At 36.1% G+C, this 19,837-nt stretch overlaps 1 protein-coding gene across 4 annotated transcripts in view; it reads right to left on the bottom strand.

The window, feature by feature from the left end:
- Positions 1–19,837, bottom strand: part of LOC117983692 (zwei Ig domain protein zig-8-like) — a 157,705-nt gene that overhangs the window by 87,815 nt on the left and 50,053 nt on the right. The window contains exon 1 of one of the 4 annotated variants that reach the window (XM_069499470.1): positions 933–955. The exons of the other annotated variants lie outside the window; for them this stretch is intronic. The gene's annotated coding sequence lies outside the window, so the exon portion shown is untranslated. Of the gene's footprint in view, positions 1–932; positions 956–19,837 lie in introns of those variants that run through there. 4 annotated transcript variants of the gene reach the window in all.

Genomic DNA, 19,837 nt, shown 5'->3' with positions numbered 1-19,837 from the left:
CTGTGGGAACTCTTTGATTTCCCGGGATAAAAAGTAGCCTATATCCTTTCCCGGGATGCAAGCTATCCCTGTACCAAATTTTGTCAAAATCGGTTGAGCGGTTGAGCCGTGAAAAGCTAGCAGACAGACAGACAGACAGACACACTTTCGCATTTATAATATTAAAGTATGGATTTAAATACTTAGCATGCGTGATTTCGAGAAAAATTTAGTATAACACTTCACATCTTACATATGGAACATCAAGCGACAAACGACAAACGACAAGTGGGTGTTAGTCAGATATTCTGGCCAGAAAATTTAGACACGTTTCAGAGACACGAGTTGCGTGAGCGAGAACAAATTATTTGCCAATGACATGAGAACTCGTACGTCAAAGTGGGTTATATAATATTGCGTGGGTGTAGAATTCTCATAAAAACTTCAACAAAGCTTGCAGTAAGAGCAGCGTTACTAAAAAGTTTATGTGGGGATAACTCGCTGCCACCTCGCTGCATTCTATCCGGATATTCCCGGATCATATTTGATCTGACTATATTAATTGAAAGTTGGCAGTTTTCATCAAAGGGATTGGATGTGCTTTAAAGTATCAGGTAGGGTTTTATACATATTTTTTTTAATTTATAAACTAGTAGACGGATGGATAAACGGACGGACATTGAGGGTTTAGTAATCGAGTCCCGTTGGCACCCTAAAAATGAAAATTGGCTCTATGAGTAGGTACATATATAGCATAAAGCAACTACTGTTTTTTTACTGACATAATTATTTAAATTTCCATTTTCAGTTCATTAGGTAAGTACATTTCAAGTAATCTGGGGGAAATATTATACAAAAAAATAACTTGCTGAAAAGGGAAGGGAAATCCAACATTTTTTTGTTTGCGTACCTATTGTAATACATAATAGGTAATAATATCATTTTTTACTAACCATCGTCAGTGGTAAAAACATCTCCAGATTTACCTGCAAAAGAAATAAAATAGGTATTGAAATTTACAGACGTGATTTGAATATGGAAATGCTATTCAAAGATTGTAATAAAGAAGGCCATTTACGGTCCCAAGTTGCTAAAATATATCGTCACCTAGGGAATCCTAAAGCTACTAATGTTATAAGAATGATACCCTGGTATATAAAACTTTGGTTGTAACAAGGGAGATGTGTATATCTATATCCTATATAGATGTTATAAATACCTACTTTTAAACGTAGAGAGCTTTGGTAAAGATTTTTTAACCTAATTGTTTGTCACATGTATGTTTTATGTTATAAAATTTTCGCAAAACATATTATTATAAAAAAGACCGGCCAAGTGCGAGTCTGACTCGCCCACTGAGGGTTCCGTACTACAATCGTATTTTATCGACATTTTGTACGATAAATCAAAAACTATTATGTAGAAAAATAATCAAAAATCAGTTTTAGAATGTACAGGTAAAGCCCTTTCATATGATACCCAATTTGATATAGCAATCTTACTTTGAATGTCAAAAATAGCAATATTTGTTCAAAACACATTTTAATTTTTTTATTGTGATGTGACCACAAATTCTCAGTTTTCAGATGTTTCCCCTAATGCCAGCTATAAGACACACCTACCTGCCAAATTTCATAATTCTAGGTCAACGGGAAGTACCCTGTAGATTTCTTGACAGACAGACAGACAGACAGACAACAAAGTGATCCTATACGTGTTCCGTTTTTCCTTTTGAGGTACGGAACCCTAAAAATGTGCAATTTTCAATTAATGGAGAACGGAGTTAAAAATTAAAAAATACACTGTCATTAAAAATACAAACTTACACCTAACTAAGCTACTAGGTGACAAGTACCGAGATTTTTAAAATTGTGCCACATGCATGTAATTGTACGCTTCCTTAAAAAATTGAGAAAAACCCATTTCAAAGAAAATGTTATTTCGAAACGCTATTTTAAGGTATCTTATTTATTTTTCAGTACAAGATCTGATCCCAGGGCCCATACATTCTCAAAACATCTCCAAGCAAAAAATACATAATCCCTGTCAAAGTAACTAACACCAAACATTTGGAAATTCGGAGCGCGGCTGGTGCTTTGTTTTTGCTGTTAAAGCTTCACTTTGTTATCTGTCAAAAGTTTTGGGTTGCCCAAACAATGGATTACCAACTGAGGTGTACGGCCAACTTCAGTACGAATTCATATCGAATGGTTGCTGACGTGAGATTACAGCTCTGTAGTTTTAGGTTAGGTACAAAATTTACAAGCCAAAATGAAATGAAATTTTTGTTTTTCATTTTTCATAAAAGAAAACATATGTTGAAATTGCATGGATTAAAATTTTGGTTACAAAGTTAATCATGAAAACTTTTCGAATAAAAATGGCAGAAGATACATCTTCTATCAAAGTAGATAAAGTATAGTACGCGACAAATCGAAATACCAGTTGAGGTATGAGGCGGGTGGACGCCCCGCACACCCGCACGTCACTCGCGCTATCCCGCACCGTGTTCGCACGGGGGCTGTGCGGGTATGCGGGGCGTCCCCATCGCGGATGCCATCTCGACCTGTCGCGTACTATAGGTAAATACTGAAAAGTAAGTAAGGTACTTGTAAATTGGCTGAATTATTGCCGAAAGTGTGTCAGCAGAAATTGATATATGAGAGAAGTATTTTTGTAAACATCGCCGATCGATCCCGGTGACCTATTTAAAGAGACTAATCAACACCCCTACAAAGTAAAACTCCCATTTAATGTCACACTGTGGATCAAATGCCTTTTTTTTCATTTTTTAAAGCGATACAGAGAGCCAGATTGGGTTTACCGAAGCTCTTTTTAATACTCTGAACCATTTCGTATAATTACTTCTTCATTCAGTACAAATGAAGCAATTTTGATTAAGGCTTTTGTTAAATAGACTGGCAAATCCATACTCATCATCATCGTCATGATCGACCCATCGCCGGCTCACTACTGAACACGGGTCCCTTCCAAAATGGGAAGGGTGTGTGTCTGGTAACTATGGTCTAACCAAAGTCAGGCCATAATTCACCGCACTGGTCAATTATGTATTGGCAGCCTTCAGACACCTTTGAGAATCAAAAAGTGTACAGTACGCGCCGGAAAATAATGTACATCGGCCTTTAGAATGACATTTCAGCTTTATAGAGTGTTGTCTCTATCAGTCGTACCGTCTGCGAAAATACGTTCCGAAGTTGTCATAGAACTATTTGTATGGTATCTTATGACATATAAAGTAGACTAGTTGAAACACAAAATACAAAATGTGTACCTAATAAAACAAAACAAACTGTAAAATCCTCAAACTAGAATTACAGCCATCTAAAACTAATTCACAATAATAAAGTTAGGGGTTAAAGCACGTAAGCTCTGTTACGAGTTTCGCTTACGGTTGTATCGCACAAACCTGTTATTAACAATTTCGCAGATGGCCATTCCTGCTATATACAATTTTACCTTAAATAAGTTCCCCAGGTCGGTCGCTTGCGGCTTTGTTCGCAATAAAAGTATTGTTTTTACATTCAGTTGTAAGATAATCTCGTCCGTTGTTGATACTAACTAAGCAGGATTGGTTACTATTATGTCTTGCTTAAATGATAACAGATTAAGTCTGTGCTAAACTAACTAAAATGGATAAATAAAATTGAAATATACCTTGAACTACCTTATCCCCGCGACTTCGTTCGCTTGGTCAACATAAATTTCAAACCCCTATTTTACTCCCTTAGGGACTTAATTTTCAAAAATCCTTTCTTAACAGAGGTCTACGTTATAATAATTATCTGCATGGCAAATTTCAGCCCGATCCATCCAGTAGTTTGAGCTGTGCGTTGATAGATCAGTCAGTCAGTCAATCAGCCTTTCATTTTATATATTATCTACTAGCTGATCCCCGTGGCTTCGCTCGCGTGTATATAATATAGCCTATGTCACTCAGGAACAATGTAGCTTTCTATTCGTGAAAGAATTTTCAAAATCGGTTTAGTAGTTCCAGAGATTACCCCCTACAAACAAACTTAACGACATTACCTCTTTATATATATATATTTTAAAGAATATTAGCCATGTTAAATGACTAATATTCCCCTTTCCCCTCCAACTAAGCGTAAAGCTTGTGCTAGGAGTAGGTACGACAATAGTGCAACGGGCGGGGTTTGAACCGTCGACCTTTCGGTTTTCAGTCCACTCCTTTACCTGTTGAGCTATTGAGGCTCAATAATAATGTTAGTATAGATAGTATAGATAATACTCAGCTGTTGTAATGCCGCTGTATCCAACCTCCTAGGGCTACCTTAAACTTAACTTATTAGTTTAAATTTATTTTAATCCCGCCCCGCCTACCGCTATTTAGGCTGCATTAGAATTTAGAAACAGTCTGCAACCGGATGGACTATACATAGGACTCGCGTAATGACTTTCTTTGTTATGAAAAAAAATTAGGTACCATCACTACCCATATTATAAATGTGAAAGTGTGTTTGTTTGGTGGTTTATTGGTTTTTCCTTCAATTACGTCGCACCGGAGCAACGGATCAACGTGATTTTTTGAATGTACCTAGGTATCTATGAAGATAAAAACATAGATAAAGGAAGTGGTTAACTACTTTATCTTTGGATAAAAACCTGGAGAGTGATAAAGGTCACTTTTTATACTCTGAAATCTAAGATTTCTTACGGAATCTTTAAAAACCTAAATCCACACGTACGAAGTTATCAGCTATCAGCAGGCATCAGCTATAGTTAGAATATAATCTCATGAAGGTTCTTTTCTCTTTGTTCTCCAAAAATATTTATGGATACCAAAGATTTAATTTACTTTTGGAGAAAGGCTGGCTCATTGTATGCTTAAAGAATCAGCGTGGTTGTAAAGTGCGGAAATACAGCCGGTATTCTTAGCTCCATTCCACGCGGGTATGACTTGCATATTAATTACTAATTAGGGTAGGGTAGCTATATTTTATGGTAACAAAAAAGTTAATCTTTACTAGAAAGTCAGTACAGAATTAATTATTTGCTAATAGTGTTGGATAACCAACTTATTGTAAGTACTTATTGTACCTACAGTATTGCAAAATATTGTACATCGACCTTAAGAAAGAGATAGCGGTTTCGTAGAGCGTTGTCACTGTCGTTGAGACCAACTAAACGTCATATAGGTAGGTATGAGTAGCAAAGACAACGCTCTATGAAGCTGAAACCTCTTTCTAATGGTCAATGTGGAATATTTCCTGCCGACTACTGTAATGTCTTTTTCTCCCACTTGCTCCGAATCGGCTACATTACAGAAGAAAGGATTTCATAACAGAGTACTGTTATTGGGTCTTTACTGGCCGCACGCCAGCAGTTTCCAAGAGAACTGTAATGGAAATTGCTGGACAGTTTTATACTGATGACGAGGATCTTTGTGGTGTACACTAACATAAATTAAGTTTTTCTAGGCACACGATTTTATTAATATTCACCTATTACTATTTTTTTTTTTTTTTTTTTAATTATCTTATTTTTAATAAGTACATTTGTTCATTTAATAGTTTTTATTATTATTTTTTAAAATGTTTTTTACTCTTGTTTTTTTTTTAATTTTTCTCTCTTTTACATATATTTTTTACGCTTATCGTTTTACTATTAATTTGTTTTAATAGTAGATATAATATATATATATATATATATATATATATATATATATATATATATATATGCATTTTCATATGATTTTTTTAGTCTTCAATTTTTTTATTGCTTCCTCGCAAATGGGAGAGAAGTCCTTCGCCTCAGCCTTCCAATAATACTTGGCCAGTAATCGCTTTATTTCAGGACTGGACTGTAATGTCCTATTATGCTCATTTATTATGACTGCACATTTTATTACGTAATTTTCACCAAGTTCATTCTGAACTAGTTCACAAATGTTAAAAGTTAAAAAGCAGTTATGACTGTTTAATCGAGTTTGGCTAACATTTATATCGCATAAGCTTGTTAACAATTTCCCCGATGGCCGCTCGTGCTATACACAGATTAACCTTAAACGAGGTTTCTGACCTGCTCGGTACTTGCTTTGTTCAAGATAAAGATAATATTTTTTTTAGACTCGATGATGTTATACAGTATCGCCACCAAAGTTTTCCTTGGACTTTTCAATTGATAGTTTTGAAATAGATATAAGGACTAATAAATAAATTGTACCTCGGGAAAACGTGGAGAAAGAAACTTGAATTGGTTCAGAATCCCCTGTAGATATAGGCCGTTCCAAACAAGTGCATGGCAGATTTTTGGCGATTCAAAAGCACGTGTAAAAGTTTATTGGAATAAAAATCTTTCTATAGAATATAAAAAGCTTTACTTCGCATTTTGAGACAATTTAAGACCTTAGATATAATAGTCACTTAAGGCGATGTGCGTCCCAAAAGTGGTGTTAACTGTTGATACACATTTAGGATGTTTAAAGAATTAAGTTTTGGCCTCAAAAACTACTTTATTTATTTTTTAATATTCTAAAAATTAAAGATACTCTTTAGTGAATTAGGAGAGCTAACACACGATTGGCATAATATGGCGAAGTTTCCCCAAAATACGCATTTTTTTACACGACCATTAGCTGAAAAGCCAGTTTGATTCGATTGATATAAAACCAACTTTTTACGATAATTGAATATGGGATTATGGTATTAATTTATGGTAACAGAGCACACAGCAATTTAAAATATAATATAAATATTATTTATAAAAAGCGTGCAACAAATTTGCGTTCGGGCAGCCCAGACTTTTCCATACATTCGCCTTTGCTATCCCATTACGCCTTAAGAGTGTGTAATTGTAATTCGTAGTGCGCACCAAATAAAATAAAAATAAAATAAAATAAAAATCTTTTTTATTCGTATAAACTTTTACAAGTACTTACAAATAGTCGGATGCATCTACCACTGGTTTGGAATGCCTTAATAGACGTAGTTTGGCTCTGATTTGACTATACTGACCGATCAAACTAAAAGAAATTCTGCTGATACGTTCTAAGAACTAATAATATAGTATGTCTCTGGTTTCCGCTTAAAATTTTTAGTTTTGAAGTTATACGGCCTCAAGGATTTACACTATAACTTTAACTTTAAATCTAGATATTTTTCCGAAAATCTGGCAAACCACAGATACACCTATTTGTATCTCAAACGTGTGTACAGGATTTCAATGAATTGGACTAGTTAATATTCAAATGGAGCAAGGAACCAAGCGGATTCTGTTTAAAGAACGTGTAAAATAAATATTGAAATATAAAAGATACGACGAATAACACAATGCCATTGCCCATTTCTAATAAAAACTCAATGAAGTATGTGATAATATTTATATGAATGTAATCTTAAGAGACTTTATATAAATATAATCAAGATTCAAGATACGTCAATACGAATAACTTCTATATCGTAAAAAAGCGATGCTCCAGTAATGGAAAGTCGTCTCAGTAAACATCCAGGCATGATATAGGTGAGCAAGTGATATATTATACAGGAATGGTTCTGACAATGTTCGCACGAAAGCGATTTGGTTATGATAATACGGGCAGGTATCGTGCAATTCCCTTTTCATTCTTTTTTTTTGTTATAGCACTTTGCGACAAGAACATCTAAAAAGTAGCTTAAGGAAGAACCTAGTTCATCATCAACATTATGATCAACCCATCGCTGGCATATTACTGAGCACGGATCTCCTCTGAGAATGAGATTCGAAAGATCGGAGTTTCAAATCCTACTCGTTGCATTATTGCCGTACCCTCTCCTAGTACAAGCTTTACGCTTAGTTGGAGGGGAAAGGGATGATAAACGTGGCTAATTTTGTTTAAAAAAATGTAGCTTTTGGATCATAATAGGTATTCAGTTGCCGGTACATTATATTTCTAGCGAATGCGAGTTTAAACATTTTTTTATAACTATATAGGCTAAGTGGAGCGCGCCTGACCAGAAGATGCCTATTCACTCTTCTTTTAAGGTACCAATATTATAGCTAGCGGGAAAAACGGAAGGCATAAGGGCATTCCATATTCTAGCTGTGCGTATTAGAAACGAGGAAGCAAAAAAGCTTCGTACGGTTGACATTGCCTCGTTATTTTATAACGACATATTATTATCCATTCGATCTTGATCCACGTAAAAACGCATTTGATGCAATCTATGTACACTACTCATGACCCTCTCAGCTCAAATACATGGACCACCCTTTACATGCCTAGATAACTGTGTTGGCTACTTTTTATCCCGCAAAATAAACCATTACGGTATTTTTAAAAACCAGCCAAGTGCGAGTCAGGCTCACGCACCGAGGGTTTCGTACTACAATCGTATTTTTTCGACATTTTGCACGATAATTCAAAAACTATGATGTATAAAAATAAATAAAATCTGTTTTAGAATGCACAGGTAAAGCCCGTTCATAGAATAGAATAGAATAGAATGTTTTTTTATTCATGTAAACTTTTTACAAGTGTTTATGAATTGACTCAGGTAGTTTTAATTTACCACATGATACCATATGATACTCCACTTGATATATAATAGTTATCTTACTTCGAAAATTGAAAATACTAATTATTAGTTCATGACCACAATTTAATTTTTTTTGTGTATGATGTAATCCTAAATTCACGGTTTTCTGATTTTTCCCCTTATGTCCGTTATAAGACCTACCTACCCACCAAGGTTGTAGGTTTCTTGACAGACTGATAGACAGACAGACAAGAAAGTGATCCTATAAGGGTTCCGTTTTTCCTTTTGAGGTACGGAACGGTAAAAATCAAAATCCACATGAAGAATTTCGCTACTAAAAGCTAGTACATTTATATGAATACCTACTCGAATATAGAGAGATAATAATTTCTTCTGATAGTAAGTTATACAACATGATTTATAAAACATTCAAGACACGTGTATGTTATAGGTAAATGACAAAATATGTTTGTGACAATGTTAAAACAAAAACGATTTGCGTATGATAATGTAATTCTGAAATCTACGTTTCCTGTTTCCTTTTGCCCTGGGATCTTTCGAAATATAATTGGAGTGGATTCTCCTTACTTATGACTTTGAAATAAAGTTAAATGTTTTATTAAACAAGTAAGTAAGTATTCCATTCAGAACTTTTGGTTTGGTTGACATCTTTAGGGTTCCGTACCTCACAAGGAAAAACGGAACCCTTATAGGATCACTTTGTTGTCCGTCTGTCAAGAAACCTACAGGGTACTTCCCGTTGACATAGAATCATGAAATTTGGCAAGTAGGTAGGTCTTAGAGCCGACATTCGGGGAAAAATCTGAAAACCGTGAATTTTTGGTTACATCACACAAACTAAATTAAATTGTGGTCATGAACTAATAATTACAAATTATCAAAATACAGCTGTATGAACTTTTGCCTATCTGGAGTTGTATAAATAATCTTTGGTTTTTAGTTGATCTGATGTATTAGGTGCTATAAAAAGTTCATCACACTAATTAGTTAAAATGTATCTGCGAACAATAATTAAATTAATTAGCAGCAAAAAAAATTAAATAGCCTCCAATTTTAAACACGATACTAAATAATATACAATATAAGCTCATTCCGGATGTCTTCCGTGTAGCGTTTTCCTCCGAGGAACGTAATCATGGTGTTAAGTATGCACAAGTGATTTCATCTGCTTCCTTTGAGAGTATTCGTGAATTTCTGATCATAATATTTCTGCTTGTGTCCCATATTTAATTAACGGGATACGCTTTGAAAGCGAAGCTGGTTCAATTGGCAATGGTAAATACATTTTGGTAACTTGTCTTAAGGCTTTATCCAGAAGAGGCGAATTAGCCGCGAATCGTTTCGCGCATTATACCGTATAGATTACATCTGAATGATGATGAACATCGATCTTTAGAAGGAGATAGCATATTTGTAGAGCACTGTCCCCGAAAAAACGTCATGTGGGTATGAGTGGCAGAGACAACGCTAATTATCATTCTAAAGGTCGATGTTCATCACTTTCGGCCGCGTACTGTGTACAGTACAGTAGCTTTACTAAAAGGAGTTACTAAGAGCGTGCAACGAGCGAGCATTTTGAGAATGTACCTATACTTGACTCGCTCGCTCGCCAAGCGCATCTGGGAGGTCTAGGTCTCTAGTAGGTATCTTGACTTGGAGACTATCACGAGGGGCGCGTGTTGGACATACCTACCTACTCATGAGTCAAAAGACTTGTACTGCATGCAATTAAGGTGTGTATTTTTAATTCTCGCTTGTGGATAAGACGTATTGGCGCCCAGACGTACCTCGCCAACGAATTCACCTGTTTTGGACAAGGACTTCCTTACATCTACTCCTTAACCGGTTCTAGATGCTGTACTTATCACGAAAGATGAATGAATATGTGGACAGTTACTGATATAAATTAAAGCCGGGATATAAATTAAATCACTATTAGGCCGTGATCACAAAATATTTTGGGTAAGACGACGCCTACGAGCATGCTTCAAATCATGGTGACCCGTTACCAGTCTATAGTGTGGCAAAAATGATTCGTTTGCCTTTCTATCTATTTTGTCTAGAGGTTAACCTTATAAAGTAATTATTTGTTTAGATATTTTGAAGCGTTATAGCTTTCGGACTTTGTTAAGTAAGTTTTTGTCACTACTCAGGGATAAGAGACGGCCTCTGGGGGCAACTTAGTTTCAACCTTTTCAAGTTTACATATTTTCCAGATAAAATTCTCAGTCTGTACTTAAATAAAGTTTCTTGTAGATTAAATAAAACACGAACAGACACTTCACACATTTTATTGATATCTTATATAACCATACTAATATTATAAATGCGAAAGTGTGTCTGTCTGTCTGTCTGTCCGTCTGTCCATCTGTCTGTGTATCTGTTTGCTAGTCTTTTGACGGCCCATACGTTTAACCGATTTTGATGATTTTTGGTACAGCGATAGTTTGCATCCTGAGGGCGGACATAGGCTATTTTATATCCCGGAAAATCAAAGAGTTCCCACGGGACTTTTAGAATCCTTAATCTACGCGGATGAAGTCGCGGGCATCAGCTAGTTTATAAATAAACGTTAAACAACATTCTATTAGTTTAACTCAATACCTTCTTTTGTACAGAAGCAAAAGTATGTATATTTCTGAACTCTTATGAAACTAAACAATTGAGTAAGTAATTAATATAAATTGTATGAAAATATTAATCTGAATTGAATTGTTTAAGAACCACTTTACATCGGAAGCACTAAAATGCAATTTACTTAATGAGTCTCTTCCAATGAATATTTCTGGAAAATTTCAATATATAATGAATGTAATATTGACCTAATAATTTCAGCTTTTCTGAATATTGTATAAAAGTTAAAAAAAATAGGTGACTAGATGATGCCCGGACTTCGTCTGCGTGGAAACTACCTAGGGAACTCTTTAATTTTTCGGGATAAAAATTAGCCTATGTTCTACCCCGGGATGCATAAGTTATCTCTGTACCAAATTTCGACGGATGGGCCGTGAAAAGCTAGCAGACACACTTTTGCATTTTTAATATTAGTATGGATGGAATATAGTATGGATGTTCTTCTTATCCATATTTTGTACAAGTTTGTTAATTTATACTAAAATATACCTATTATATCGTTTAAAATTATATGATATTTCTAATTAATGACACTGCAGTGCGCTTCTATGTCAAGTTTGTAGGAGCAAGGGTAATTAATCTATATTATGTATAATATGTCTGCATTCCAGATCCTAAGCGGATTTAAATTATAAAGCTGTTCAACTACCAATTTGATTACATAGTTAATTTTCATAATTAGTCCTCATCATCATCAAACATCAACAACATCAACCCACATAAAACAGATACTTAATATTAAAAATAAATCCTCCAAGAATAAAACAGCGACCTCTGATTTTTAATTAAAAAATATCTAGTACTTTGCCACGGCTTATTAAATACTTATCTTCGAACTAACTTTGAAGTTATTATTCCATACATGTGCACAATAAATCGCTTAATGGCCGAGATTCGTGAGAATGGGGAAAATTAAAAATTCGTTAGCAAGCGAACAAATTGGCTTTTTTGCCAAAAACAAAAATTTTGAACCGTGATAAAACGATGAAAAATAGGGCAACTACTAAAGTTTGGCGAGGGTTGCCAAGATGGGAAACAATACTAGCTTTATGTTCGAGTAGGCAATGCAATTTTTAGGGATAAGAGTTCCATTTTATTACGTCAATTTTACCCAAATGCGTCTCAGTAACTGATTCGACTTGGAAAAGGCGATAATCAAAGACATCAATGCTCACGACAAATCTTTTAATTATACAACGTTAGTTTTAGTGTACGCAAAAACCGAAACATAAAGAATAAATATAGTGTTCAAACTTGCAGGATTTTAAAGTATTTTTTGGTCAAAAATAACTAGTTGAAAAAATGATTGCAATTGATTCTGAACAAACTACTTGCAGGTTTTGCGTATACTAAATCTAACGTTGTAAAAAAGTTGTGAATTCAACTTTTTTATGTGCGTTTTAAGCAATTTAAATATGACTTTCTTTAAAGTCGAAGGAAAAATCGTGACGCAACCGTGAAATCGTGAAAAATTTAGAAAATTAATGAGAAATTATCGAAAGAAAACTACGTGAAAAAAGGCGCGGGTGAAACATATTTTATTGGTCCAAATGTATTTCTTGACCATTCTACGTTATAAATTTACTAAAGGACAAAAATGTTATCCCTCGACTGGTGAATATCTTTTGAAACAAAAAAATATAAGCACAGTAATATATGTGAATATTTAGAATTTTAATTTTGGTATAACAAAAAACCGCCTACATCAAGCCCATTCCAAAAGATAAGCCAAGCCTGAATACTTGAGTTATCTTGATTAGGTAGGTACTACAGACAATTGGAAGGTCTGAGTGACCCTTGAGATTAATAAAGAAAGGATAATTTAAAAGAATGTATGTAAAAACGTATCTAAGAAATGAAGGTTTAATATTTGTACAGACATTTTTGAAGAAAATTATATTTTTAGGGTCCCATATTTCAAAAGGAAAAAAGAACCTTTGTATCACTTCGTTGTCTATCGGTTTGTCGTGTCTGTGAAGGCAAAGGAATCTAAACGTATGGTAAATCCCATTGAATCTTAAAGGCAGGTAGCAATGTCTTTTTCATTCGATGAAATTATTGGAGTTCAATTCTAACATCACCATCATCTTCTTCAACCGATACAAGTCCACAGCTGGACATCTAGGTCTCTCGTCGGGATTTGCACACATCACGGTCTTGCGCCGCCTGAATGCAGCGACTCCCTGCGATTCGCCTGATGTCATCCATCCACCTAATAGGTGGTCTTCCAACGCTGCGCTTTCCGGTGCGAGTTCAAGATTCCAGCACGTTGCTGCACCAGGTGCTCAGATCTAACACCTTGTTACAATTTCTATTCTCTACTAAAGTCCGCGATATGCAATCGGGATAAGAGGCGGAGAGACGCCTCGCACACCTGCACGTCACCCGCGCTGACCCGCACCGGGTTAGCGTGGGCGCTGTGCGGGAGTGCGGGGCGTTCCCTTCCCGATTGCCGTTTCAACATGTCGCATACTATACGCGCGCGATATAGGAATATGCAATACAAAAACACTATAGCATCTGTAACAATAGAAGTTCATTGTACAGTTAATTCAAATAGAGAAACGTTGCCAAAATACAAAATACATTCCAATACACAACGAACTAATACATACCAATGTTCGGTGTAGTGAATTGTGGAATTTACTTAAATAGCGGTATAGATTTTCATCGGCGTTGAGTGCGAAAATATCGAATACAACAGAGCGGACTTTGACGAAGGGGTATATGCAAACGCATTCCATTATTATCACAGCACAGTGCCAGCCAGCGGAAATGACTGAAACAATTTTTGACCTACGATTGATCAGGTCGATTTTGAAATAGAAAAAAATATTACAAAAACCGAATTCCAAAACTACTACAAAGTGAAAAATAACTTTTGTTTCTACACCTGTAAGTACCTATGAATGTTAAAGTCGGGCGAGCTTCATGCTTTGATTTCTAGTTTCTTTTATAATGCTCGCCCGACTTCATACATACCGGACGCGACTTCTAGCACCTGTAGGTATAGTTTTCAGGTCATGTGACCAAGTGAGCCCAGTCTGCTAAACCCACCTTGGAATCATTAAAGATGTTTCACCGCACCACAATATTGATCAGATATTATTAATAAACTTTCAGTTCACTAGGTAGGTATATTGTATTGTTTCGAACAAACTTGGCTCAATCAATCAGTTACGAGCGCTGGCGTCTGTGGTATAGTTGGTAGTTGCCACTTGCCAGAATCTTTTCAAAGTATTAGGTAATGTAGGTATCCGTGACGTGTGGCTAATCTAAGGGTAAGAAATGCTTTTTTTAGAGGTTACGTAGCTAAGGTTGTAATGTATAGGTCTGTACTTTGACTTTGCTCAGGCTTTGACGACCTCCCTGGCGAAGTGGTGAGCGCTGTGTGAGGTCCCGGGTTCGATTCCCGGCAGGCACAATTTTGGAATTTATATATACTTTCTAAATTGTCTTTGGCCTGTTCTGGTGGGAGGCTTCGGCCGTGGCTAGTTGCCACCCTACCGGTAAAGCCTTGCCGCCAAGCGATTTAGTGTTCCAGTACAATGCCGCGTAGAAACCGATCAGAGGTAGGTAGGGTTTGGGTTTAATGAAACTGCCTTAGCCCGCTTCCATCTTAGACTGCATTATCACTTACAGAATAAAAAAAAACTTAAAGCACTGCTACAGCGAGACATCGTAATGGGCAGATTACACCTACCGAGTACAGTGGCGAGTCAGTGTCCTCGGCCGAGTACTCGGTTGGTATAAACACTTCAACGAAGCAATTTCGCCGCAATTTCTCAGCCACAGCACTGTCTCGGCCGAGTGACATTTTACTGTCTCGCTTCACTACTCGGTTTGTGTAATCTGCCCATTATGTCATAGACATAAATCTGTCTCGTTTTAGTGCAACTTAAGTCTCAGCAAAGTCAAAGTACGCTCTATAGATCTCAGCCTAAGTTCGTAGCGAACGACCAACTAAATTACAATATAGATACTAAATTACAATAAAGATAATAAATGAACTTCATTCATTCACGTGGATTTAGGTTTTTAAAATCCCGTATATCTCGGCTTTAACTATATCCACGGATAAAAATCACGTCACTCTATTGCGACGTGATTGAAGACAAAACAACAAACGAACACAGTTTCGCATTTACAAATATACACTATATAGCACTAACTCGGTGCGGGATAGTGCGGGTGTCGTGCGTTCCCCCGATTGCCATCTCGACCTGTCGCGTGCTATAATAATATATTGTATTAAACTAACTACCTACTTCTTTATAAAATGTGAACATAATATTATACTAGGTCGAATAATATTTGAGTACCTATTTAATTCATATACGGTTTCGCAAAAAAATTATTTGCCGCGGCTACCTTAAGGCTTGGTATGGTTTATGGATATATAAAAACACTTTTTAAGGCTCTTCGGGGAGATAAAGTTGGTATAGTAAATTCCGATTTTTACGGCACGAATAAACTATATACTACATAACTTTATCATACAAATGTTTATTATTCGTAGATATATTATCTACTACTTTCTTTGAACTATTGCTAAAGTTTAATCGGGGTAATGAGGCGGGGGGACGTCCCGCATACCCGCATCACCCCGCACGGCACCCACGCTATCTCGCGCTAGCGGGGGCTTTGCGGCTAGGCTATTAAATCGACGCAAGTGATTATTTAACAAAAGAGTGAAACTTCTGTACGTTAGTACTGTTATATTATTCTGTACCTCTGGCACTGTGTAAGGAGAGTAACATACCTACCATCCTTGCTCTGTACCTCTGAGCTGCTACTGAGAATTCCATTTGTATCTAATGTGTATCTAACTAGTGGTGTGGACACTACCGTGGAGTACCGTGCCGTTTGTTTTGTTTGGAAGTGTACTTACTTACAGGCATTTAGACTCTTTGGTTGAAGTTGTATCAGCAGTTCCCAAGTTCTTGAGCTTTTGTTGAAGTTTCGTGTATGAAGCTTGGGAATAGAAGGGTTCTTTCTATTCCCAAGGATCTAAAACTATTATCTATTAAGTACATATAGATAAAAACTTTATGTATGAGCCTAAATATTCGGTCAAATGAGTTGGAACGATTTATTTTACGCAATATAATTCACAAGATACAATAAGGTCACAGTTTTTCTGGGTTGGTCCAAAACTCTGGATAAAATCGGTATTTTTGTGTAGAACAAGTCAAGATAGAATAATTTTAGTAGGTATTAAGGTACCTACCTACCTAGAGAATATAGAATAAAAATAGATGAATGGAATTGGGTAATTTAAAGTACTTAGCCGTTATTAATTTAAATCGTAGCTTACCATCTATCTATCATTCATAACATAGAAGGAGAAATACTTACGATTTGCGAGGCCGAAACTCATAGCTTTACGTAACGACTCTCGTAGCAACATAAATACATTACAAACAAAACTGCCTCTAGGAAAGTGTGCTTGTTTTACAGATCCATTGTAACCGAATACTTCAATGCCCCGCCTAAGTGCCAACCATATTTCACCAGTTTGGTCATTAAATAGGCCGAGAGAAGATAAATAAGAGCCCAAAACAAACATGTCGGACAAATGACGCTGATCCTTAAGGCGGAAACAAACTATCGGATGTGTCCGTAACTCCTTAAGCCGCGGCTGACAGCCCGACAGATAGGTGAGCACAGTCGTTTGGGACGCGACCTGCGAGATATCTATCGGACGTCCGAGCGCTTAACATTGCGTCCGATGGTTTGCAAAGTTCAGTGTGCATTTTTTTATCCAGATATATAAACGTACGTCGTGGCAGTCAGCCACGTCCGCCAGCCGCGTCCAATAATTTGTTTCCGCCCTTAGGGATGCTTCAAGAAAATAGCACTTGTTTTGACTAGCTTTAGTGTAGGGTCTTTTCAGGGAAAATGTATGCTGGCGCTAGCCACTGAAAACAAATTGAAACTATAGCATAGGGGCGTACAAACAAAAATGTGGGTGATCTCCTTTTAATGCTATTCGATTGCAGTATAATATACATTCTCTATAAATTAGACCCTTAGATGTCCACACATGAAACTATATGGAATGAATAGTATATAATACAGCTATTAATTGATAAAATTTTGGATTTAAGAAAAGAGAGAGGGTTTGAATGTTACAATTTTTTTTTATTTTCCATAGGATCGATTCTCAGATTGTACAAACGCACAGTAAGTTTTAGTCACGATAAATGGTTTAAATACATTAAATAGGTATCGTACATAAATTCAAATTAAAAATATTTTGGTCTCATTGTCGGCATTCCCGACATTTATTAAGGATAAACTACTTTTTGAGAAAATAAAGTAAAGTTCAAACTATTTCGTAAACGTCAATGTATTTTACTACTAGAGCTATTCTCCACTACCCTTTGTACCATTTTGTATCCTTTGTACCTACTTGATCTGGGATTGTATTGTCTAAGTTCAAAGGTCACGGGTTTCTTGGAACGAGCTAATCTAAAATGTCACAGAATTCTTGGATTCACTTTCATCATACTTCTCGGATCTACATCAAGGGCAGACAACTAAAAAATAGAAAATAATTACCTACGAAAAGGTGACTGACTGACTGACTGACTGATCTATCAACGCAAAGCTTAAACTAATGGACGGATCGGGCTAAAATTTGGCATGCATATAGCTATTATGACGTAGGCATCCGCTAAGAAAGGATTTTTGAAAATTCAACCTCTAAGGGGGTGAAATAGGGGTTCGAAATTTGTGTAGTCCTCGTGGACGAAGTCGCGAGCATAAGCTAGTCTATACTATATAATATTATAAATGCGAAAGTGTGTTTGTTTGTTTGTCCTTCCTTCACGCCCTATCTAAGCAACAAATCGACTTGAGTTTTGGCATAGTGATAGGTGAAAGGACAGAGAGTAACATAGGCTATTTTTACCCCGGAAAATCAAAGAGTTCCCACAGGATTTTTAAAAAACTCACTTCACGCGGAAAAAGTCGTGGGCATAAGCTAGTATTACATAATTTGTATCCATATTGTAAATCCTTCACCGCTAAAGCAAGTGATATTAAAATACTTAAAACCTCACCTACATGCATCTGGAGGAAACCTGCATGCCTGAGAGATCTTACTCGAAAACTTTGACTGACTAATATACCATATCGTGAAGATAATATCGTTGGCGTTCTTGGCAACTCTCCCCGAATTTCGCCCCTTGGCCTATTTTTCGCGACTTTATCGCAACTGAAAATTTTTGTAGAGGCAATTTGCACGCCTGCTAACGATTTTTAACTAATTTTATTTTAAGTAACAATGTGTTGGTATAACGAGCGTTTGAAAATGATATTTAGCTAATTTTTAGGGTTCCGTACCCGAAGGCTGCCAACGGAACCCTATTACTAAGCCTCCACTGTCCGTCCTGTCTGTCAACGGGCTGTGAAACTTAATAGGTAGAGAGTTGAAAATTTTAGTGTGTGTTTCTACTGTCGCTATAACAATAATCACTACCCATAGTATAAATTCGAAAGTGTGTTTGTTTCTTGGTTTGTCCTTCAATCACGTCGCAACGGAGCAACGGATCGACGTGATTTTTTGCACGGGTATAGTTTAAGACTTGGAGAGTGGCATAGGCTAGTTTTTATCCCGGAAAATTGAAGAGTTCCAACGGGATTTTTAAAAACCTGAATCCACGCATACGAAATCGCGGACATCAGCTAGTTAATAATTAAATTTCAAAATGGCCGCCATGTAAATTAGAAAAACTAAGTACATAGTCTTGTACGCCGGTATAGAATCCTTCGTGTGCAAATCAACTCACACTTGACCGGTTTTTTATATTTAAGTTATACTTAGCAACGTTGCAACTTATCTAGTAACTTATTTATCAACAAGATTTAACTCTGTACCTATACCTATGTATTAGGAAAAAAAATTGCCTGTGAGAAGGTAAAAACCGAATATTATCAGGATGAAATCAAACGAAATGATTTAATTGAATGAATATTATATCATCCCATATTCATTCAACTACAATGCCAGGAAGATAGAGGGAAGAGAGAAATATGATACATATTATAATATATCCTTATTTTCTCTTTCCTCTATCGTCCTCCATATCAACAATCTGTATTTTTTCTTGCAAAACAAAATTTGTGGAAGTGCCATGGTAGGTAGTTATATAAATTAATTAAATTATGTTGCCAAGCCTAGTAAAATTAAATCACTTCTTTAGAAACGAAATAAGGCATGAATTTTCCCACAAAATTATTTCTGAACAATCACCGATACCTACTTTGTCATATTAAACACTAGCTTATGCTCGCGACTTCGTCCGCGTGGACTACAAAATTTCAAAACCCTATTTCACCCCCTTAGGAGTTGAATTTTCAAAAATCCTTTCTTAGCGTCATAATAGCTATCTGCATGCCAAATTTCAGCCCGATCCGTCCAGTAGTTTGAGCTGTGCGTTGATAGATCAGTCAGTCAGTCACCTTTCCCTTTTATTGTTATAGATAAATCTATATACACATAGGTCGGTAATATAATATATTACTTACTATAAAAATTGACGTTTGTCTGTTCGTTCATTTGTCACCTGAGTTTGTCACCTATGCGTTCGCGCGTTCTTCATCCAATTGGGTTAAAACGTTATGCAGTTGTTATTGGCACTTGCGTGAAGGTTTCTGACGTAATACCGTCAATACTTGACAAGCGGACCAGTGAAATTTTA

Source organism: Maniola hyperantus, chromosome 7, assembly GCF_902806685.2.
Source record: "Maniola hyperantus chromosome 7, iAphHyp1.2, whole genome shotgun sequence".
NCBI classification, from domain to species: domain Eukaryota; kingdom Metazoa; phylum Arthropoda; class Insecta; order Lepidoptera; family Nymphalidae; genus Maniola; species Maniola hyperantus.
The sequence above is the reverse complement of the archived record's forward strand: the minus strand, read 5'-3'. Positions and strand labels throughout refer to the sequence as shown.